This window comes from Olea europaea, chromosome 13, assembly GCF_002742605.1.
Source record: "Olea europaea var. sylvestris chromosome 13, O_europaea_v1, whole genome shotgun sequence".
Classification (NCBI taxonomy): Eukaryota; Viridiplantae; Streptophyta; class Magnoliopsida; order Lamiales; family Oleaceae; genus Olea; species Olea europaea.
Genome location: NC_036249.1, coordinates 20302012 through 20309520, shown reverse-complemented (window position 1 = coordinate 20309520; position 7509 = coordinate 20302012).

Sequence of the window (7509 nt, the reverse complement as noted above, 5' to 3'; positions counted from 1 at the left end):
GTTTTTGTCACAGTTACAAGTAACTCATGGTATAAGCAAGTACTATTTCCACGAAAAGAAAAAATGGAATGAACTCACCGAATCCCTTAGCTAGGGTTTCAACGAAATAACAAATAAGTCACTGTACAAGTGTTTAATCTTTCAGATCTGCAAGAATCGGGGCTAAGAACCACAGCTTAACTGCTCTGATACCACTGTTAAGAGCAGATTCTAGAAGTTAATTCATTTACAACAAAAATCGCATGAAAAATTAAAGGTGCAGAAACAAAGAATAGAAAGAAGCAGAAATTTTTTGCCCTAAGGCAAGAGATTCAGAGCAAGCCCCTAATCCCTTTTTGTGCTTTCAACATCGGAAGAATTACTACATTAAACTGGAACCAATGAACTATCCAAAATACACAGATTCGAGACTCAAGCCAGAATACACTCAAGATTACAGTTCAAAACCCTCACAAATCATCTAACAGTTCACTCAAGAATCCAAATGCGAAATCAGTAAGTATAATAATCACTCAAGACAAATGATAAATGATTTCATCTTGAAGATTTAAGATCTTCAAGTTTATACACCAACTGTGAGGGTAAAACTCACGGCACTCAGAAATCTCGAAGAATGAATGAGAGAAAAACTCAAAAGCGGAAGAGAGAAAACTTAATAGTCAATGAAGATGAAGAGACTGAAACCCTAGGAGCCAAGAGACGCGTATATATCAGAAGTCTCCAGAAAAACATCATCCAACGATAGTAATGGTGACACGTGGCATAATCCAGTTCATTTGTTCCATTAGTAAAGGTGTGTTTTTGAGAACACGTTTTATCACCAAATTAAATTGAGTCAGACGAGTCAAAATAGAGCTATCCAGTCAGCAATAGGATCCACATCATTGTGCCAAAACCTCACAATTTGTTAAATATGATCCCCAACATTTCAAAGTTATTTAAGCATGGTCTCACATGCGAGAAATCATTTATTTTAATGGTAAAAAAAGAAAAAAAATCCTTAAAAAGATCGATGTACCGTTGTTTTGAATTAAAATAAGATAAAAAAAACTTAAAAAGAAACAGAAACAGAAACGACGTGATTAAGAAATGTATAAGTTGTAAACAAAGTACAAAATTGAGAACGATATCTTCTTTCCTAATAGGCCAACACAAGATGGAGATGTCATTCACATCACTAATTTTGAATCATGCTAAAGCGAAACGAGATTTGGTCAATGGTTTGTCAAGAAAGCTATCCATTTGATCATGAGTTGAGACATATAAAACAACTAGAGAATATTAATAGTAATTGTAACTCGTACAAAGTGAAAGTTTAGGGCAATGTGCTTCATGCACGCGGCGGATATTGGAGTGCTTATGCATAAATGTAGCCAAGATTAGGCGGATCGCAAAAAGACCAAGATTTTGGGTAAATTTTTAATCCACAAGAATTTAGAAGTTGTAGAAGACACAATGCCCGAAAAAAAATTTGAAAAAAAAAATCCGATGGAAAAGCAAGCGATACTTGTTACACTTTGGAGAACCAAAAGATATTGTTAGAGTATCTTCAATATACTTTGAAAGTGAGACGCTCTTTATTTTAAAGATTCAAAGATTGAAATTAGAGTCCAACATATTCTTTTGAGTTTTACTCTCTATATTTGTAGAGTCTATATTTATATTATATCATGGTTGTGTCTAATGAAATTGCTAATTTCAATGTTCCAGTACTTCGATTATTGATGTTGTATTGAATATGTTGGGTATTGACATCTAAAAATATATTTATTAATTGAAAAATGAAGGAAAAATAATAAATGATTGTTGAAACAATTAAAATAAAGGGCAAAAAATGAAGTGTTGAAGCGTATAAATTTTTTAATTTGAAGATGATTACTATTATGACCAAGATACTCTTTAAAAATAAAGTCTTTTGAAAATGCTCTTAGAGCTAATACGACATAAGTCGAGGGGGATTGACCATTATGATTTTTCATCCAATGTGTGCTTGAAGTAAGCAACCACACAAATTAAGCAATGAAAACGGATAAAGAAATAACCCACCTTATGGGTACAGATGCCTGATATTGTGGATCCTTTCGAACAGTAGGTTATAAATCATTTAAGAAGATCATATAAGTTCTTGATTGAGATAGCAATAATCCACAATGTGTAGAAATGACCTAAATACCAAGACAATGTAGAAGACAAGGTCTTAAAGTGATATCTTCCGTGAGAGATTGGCTATAATTTGTAGGACAAACTACTTGGTTTCATGGATTTTGAACATAAAGGATAAAGTTCTTGTACTGTTTGTGCATTTCATGTATATTCCATTGAATAAAGCTACGTAGCCCCACTAGAGTTACAACCCCTATTTAGGTGGCCCTAGATAATAGATTGAATGAAATGTGAAATTAAATTACTTATTTAATTACACCTATCATTTAATGACACGTTAACGCCACTTAAACTGGGGTTGTAACTTTAATGAGGCTAAATAGTATTATTCTATTCCATTTGCCCCATCAACTATCCTGTTAGTTTTGAATAACAAGTGTGAATTAGGGAAGAATTGAGAACGTTATTCTGGGTTTGACGGTTATATTGGAACAAATTTCAATTTTTGATTGATTTGGACAATCTGTTAGTAACTATCATCGACCATATAAATAACAATGTACTTTTGATCGGTTATTTTCTCTTTGTCAATACTAGTAGAACGGATATTGTAGCTTCAAAAACGAAAAATTCGTCCCTAAAGTCATGATTTTTTGTGGTGTTGGAACATAAGACACGAACTTCATTGACTGTTTGTGTATTGAACCATGTATGTTTTCGTACAAGATAGAAAGATTTAAATTCATCTCTCGCTGGTACGTGTAAAATGTTGGAAATTCGAAAGTCGGTTCTGAAAATGATTAACAAAGTGGAAATGAAAATAACTATAAAATGGAGAAGATATAAATCAAAATAAGCCACAAAAACGAAGGAAGAACCCAAAAAGTAGAAGAGTCTCGAATACATTCGAAACGCTTTCCTGAAACGGTATTTGGCCCCTCTAATCCTTATAAATACTTAGAAGCAATAAATAGCATTGCGGATTAAAATAACTTTCTAGATATCATACACCAAGCACTTAGAATGCAGAGCACTTCACGAAAAATAAAAATCTGGATATGATTTCAAATTTGGAAGTATTTTGATTTACATAATAATTTTATCTAATTGTTTCTCATTGTTTTCCATTTGTTTTCCTCTCTCCTCTGTGGGAGGCGACAAAAGCAGGTCTGTGCGAGGCAACGCACAAGATCATTTGATAATCAATAATCTTATGTTATGTCCTAGCTACTTTAAAATCGTGTGTATGTGATTATAGTCATTCACCTTGAATAGTAAAGTATCATATAATGGTTGTCGATTAACAATTATGTCTTGCTGCGTACTTTATCGTATTAAAGAAAACTAAAACCTTAAGTTTCTCATGAACGAATCTCTATATGGCATTGTTTGATTCTCTTTAAATTAGAGCTCTCTATTTTTGTACTCATTTTCAACACAATAAAATATTTTGCATATGAATCCAAAATTTTTTCATACCTTTTAAGGGTACATACTTTATAGCCTTGTTTGAGCCCCATTCTTTTGGAAAAATACATTTTTTTAACAGTATTTTGACAGAAATGAATTTACAAAACTATACTTGAAATATGTCAGCATAATAAATGAAAGACTAGCCTAGCTAGCTATCTCTAACATAAATATGAATTTAATTAAACATCTGTTTGAACTCCATTAAAATTAAATTTTGGGAAATAATATGTTTTGAAAGAGTGATGTTTTAGAAACGTGTGGTTTAAAAATCAGATAAAAAAATTGCGTTTACAAGTAATATTATTTTATTGGAGAATGTGTGGTTGAAATAAGAAAGAAGAAAAATATATTTTTACAAAAATGGAGTCCAAACATGGGCTAAATAAGATATTTTTGTTTACCCCATATTTGACAAAGCTTTTTGAATTATAAGTTGATGAATTTCATGAAATGTGTTGTTAGAAAATAGATAAAAGCTATAGATTTAATGAAATATCAAATACGTGTAAAAAATGAAGTTTGATTAGTTTATAATATCTATGTTGAACAAAGGATAAATTAATTTCTAAAACCAAATTATAAGATGTTAACATGAGGTTCTCGAACATATTTTACTTGCCTTACTGATGAATCCAATGGCAAAACTAGTCAACTATTTATGAAAAACCCATGATTAGATGTTAAATTAGTTGAGAAACATATCCATACAATTTAATGTTGACTAATCCAGTAGTGGATCCCACATATCATAATATTGTTTGAATCTTGCCTGATGTACAGGCCATGTACCTTGCATTATGAGTATTCTGTACAGGCCTGTAGCAAGCAGAGTCCATAATGTTTAAGTTGGTAACCTTGATTTTTTCTCCTGTCCCTATAATCATCTTGGTATTCTGTGCATGCCATTTGCTTTTTCTCCATATTGTGGATTTTTTCTCATACCTTAATATATTTTTAAATTTATCAATGATCAATATGGTTTAAATAATTTAATAAGTAGAGTATTGAAATCTGTAATTTAAGAAATAAAATCATTGTAAATATGTCTTACTATCTAACGATATTTTTAAGAAACTCTCTAAATACAAAATATACTTTACTTTAAAAAGATAATGCTTAAAAATAAATTTCAAGAGACTTTTTATCTAAATTTTTTAAAATAGAGAATGTGTTTGACTCTCATAATTTAGAGAGTCAAACTCACACTCTATTCTTAATATACAATGATTGTATTAAATCAAATATTTAAATACTCCTTAAACTATTTAAATTACGGGTGAACGCTATTTGGTTTGGGCGGTTCATGCTATATTTTCAACTCAAGCCATTTTATGCAATTTGAAATTTTTTCAAACCAAATCAAACCATTTTATTTTTCAAACCGAACCGAACCAAACCATAATTGGCTGTTTGGTTTAGGTTTTAATCCACGGTTTACCAATCAACATTATAGTAATATATTTAACATAAGTTAACATATAAATTTACACGAGAACTGACAATTTTAAATGTTAAATTACATTTATATTTACCATGAAATTCATGATTAAATTATTTTCAAAGTTAGTTGCTAAAAGATGCTATAGAACAAATACATTTTTTTTAATATATCTTTTCTTGTTCGATATTCATATTGTCATATAGCAATTGGTAAAGGTAGATTTACACTCTATTATCGTAGTTTGATTAATACTCCTTTCATCTTGCTAGTGATATGTTAAATAAGAATTGAACGAGATATGTTTGTATGTATAAAGATTGATAGAGTTTCGACTTATTGAAAATTGACGAATTTCATTCTCTAATTACTTTAAAAAAGTAGAATGTAGTAGTATTAATTAGGAAACTTTAATATTTTCACACAGTCAATACAATCTGTCCGTCGTTCTTTCCAAACCACAAACAAGTTCATCAATCATCTAGGCACACCAACGGTTATTTTTCTATCCAAACCACAATTCACAAGTGTATAATAAGTTCAAAAACAATAAAAAAGAAAAAAAGAACAACGAAAAAATGGCTTGAATGAGAATCTAAGACTTATCAAAATAGAAGAGAGAAAGAGGTTATTCGGATAGAAATTAACAGAATAACATGTAAGGGCGATTGATGATTCGTTCAAGAGTGGCAAACAAACGTCAAATGTTAGGGAAATGAGAGTTTATGTTAGGGCTTCTGAAACTTTGGACATGATTTGTTGATGTAGTTTGTTGAATTATAATTTGGATTGTTAAAAATATAGACTTTTTTTTTAGTCCATATGATTTTGGAATAATTTTAGTTTAGTTTACATATCGGGTGAGGATATGTGTTGTGAACTTGTTAAATCATAGGCCAATAATAATGAATCTAATTTACTTTCTATGATTATTTCAATAGACTGGTTGTAATTTGTATTGTTAAATTTGTATTTTTTTTAAAAAGTGAAAACTGTCAAATTTTTAAATTAATAAAATTAATGATTTAACCAAAAAAATTTAAAACGGTTCGATTCAGTTTTGTGCAATTTTTGAAAATAAAAACCTAAACAAACCATTTTGAAATAGTTTGGTTTGGTTTGAGGGGAAAAATCATGGGTCCACATAGACCCAAACCAACGATTTCAACAACGGTTTCGATTCGGTTTGTGACTTCGCGATTTTTTTGTGCAACCCTAATTTAAATCACATTTGAATTGATTGACTATTGACATATAAAAAATTATACTAAACTAAAATATGATGAGAAATTAATAAATATATTTTTGAGAAAAATAAAATAAAAGCCAAAATATATAGCATTGTTGAAGTGCTAATAATTTTATTTTCTAAATTTAAAGAAACTCTTTATAAATAAAAAGTATCTTGGAAATTCTCTAAATTTAGAGAGTTAAAACTTTCTATTATAACTTTCTAAAATAAAGAGTGAGTCTATTAGAGCTTATTTTCAAACATTAACTCTTTAAAATAAAGAATATTTTACATTTAATAAATCTCTTGTAGATACTCGTAGACCTGTATGCTAAGCGAGTTCATCCTTCAATAAAATGAGGTTGCTCTCTAATGTCCTACATTTAGATAATCTCAAAATTTTTAAAAAAAATGTCATTCTAAATAATTTTTAAAAGTGATCACACAAATTAATATGACCACCCTTGGTAACAGTCGAAAAGTAATATCAATCGGTATCATCGATAATAATTCTCTTTATCGAAAATAATGTCATTGACAATCATTGACGGTATATCAATCACTAATTACTAACGAAAATGCATTAACATTTTAAAAAATAAAAATAAATCTTAAGCTATTGACATGTATTAAGAAAAGAATGTATAAAAAATAAATGTTCCTAAAAGTATTGTATTGTTTGCACTGATAAGGAAGCATCATCGAATGATTGTCGACGATATTGCCTTTGAAAATCACCAATAAAGAGTGAAATTGGTGTTCTACATGACTAAAGAGTCAAATCCAAATCTTTGTTATAAAATTTAGATCAAAGAGTTTATTGCACTCCTAAAAATGAATTTTTTTTAGAAAGAATATGAAATTAATAAAGAGTCTTTTATGGATACTTTTAATGGTTCTCCTAAGCACTGGTGATTCACAACGTGGTTGCCCGTTGCCCCTCTTGCCAGTATTGTTTTGACTACCATGATATTTAAGTTACGCATGGACTAGGCTATCCATGCAATCCATTGGAAGTATCTTTCGCGCACGAGTCACCTCTACACCTAGCTTTCATACCCTTGTTAATTTGACCTGTGTGAATATGAAGGACCTGACACAATATTTGTACAGGTAAACTAATAAAAAGTAAATATCAACACAAAATTTCGTCGTGATTTCGATAACAAAGATAAAAATATAACTTATTGTTCAGTAATATTATATATAATAAATGATATTTGAACTTAGCAGTTGATTATATATATATATATATATATATATA